We start from the raw sequence: 431 nt of genomic DNA, 5'->3' as shown, positions 1-431 counted from the left end.
GAAATACAAGTCGCCTGATGGCCTAATTAGTATGGATTGAAAGCTAAACTATCCTAGATTTGTGCTATGCAAAAAACCGCATGAAAAAAGACCGATTAGACGAGAAATAACATTTTTCGCAAAAGTATCAAAATCGGCCATTTTTGGCAAAGTAGCAAAGGGGGGACCAAAGGAAAATTTTCAAAAATGGCCGATTTTTTGGTCGAACTTCGGAAGGCTAAAAAAATAGGAAATACAAGTCGCCTGATGGCCTAATTAGTATGGATTGAAAGCTAAACTATCCTAGATTTGTGCTATGCAAAAAACCGCATGAAAAAAGACCGATTAGACGAGAAATAACATTTTTCGCAAAAGTATCAAAATCGGCCATTTTTGGCAAAGTAGCAAAGGGGGGACCAAAGGAAAATTTTCAAAAATGGCCGATTTTTTGG

The sequence above is a fragment of the Montipora foliosa genome, unplaced genomic scaffold (assembly GCF_036669935.1).
Source record: "Montipora foliosa isolate CH-2021 unplaced genomic scaffold, ASM3666993v2 scaffold_11, whole genome shotgun sequence".
Lineage (NCBI taxonomy): Eukaryota > Metazoa > Cnidaria > Anthozoa > Scleractinia > Acroporidae > Montipora > Montipora foliosa.
Note: the sequence above shows the minus strand (reverse complement) of the source record.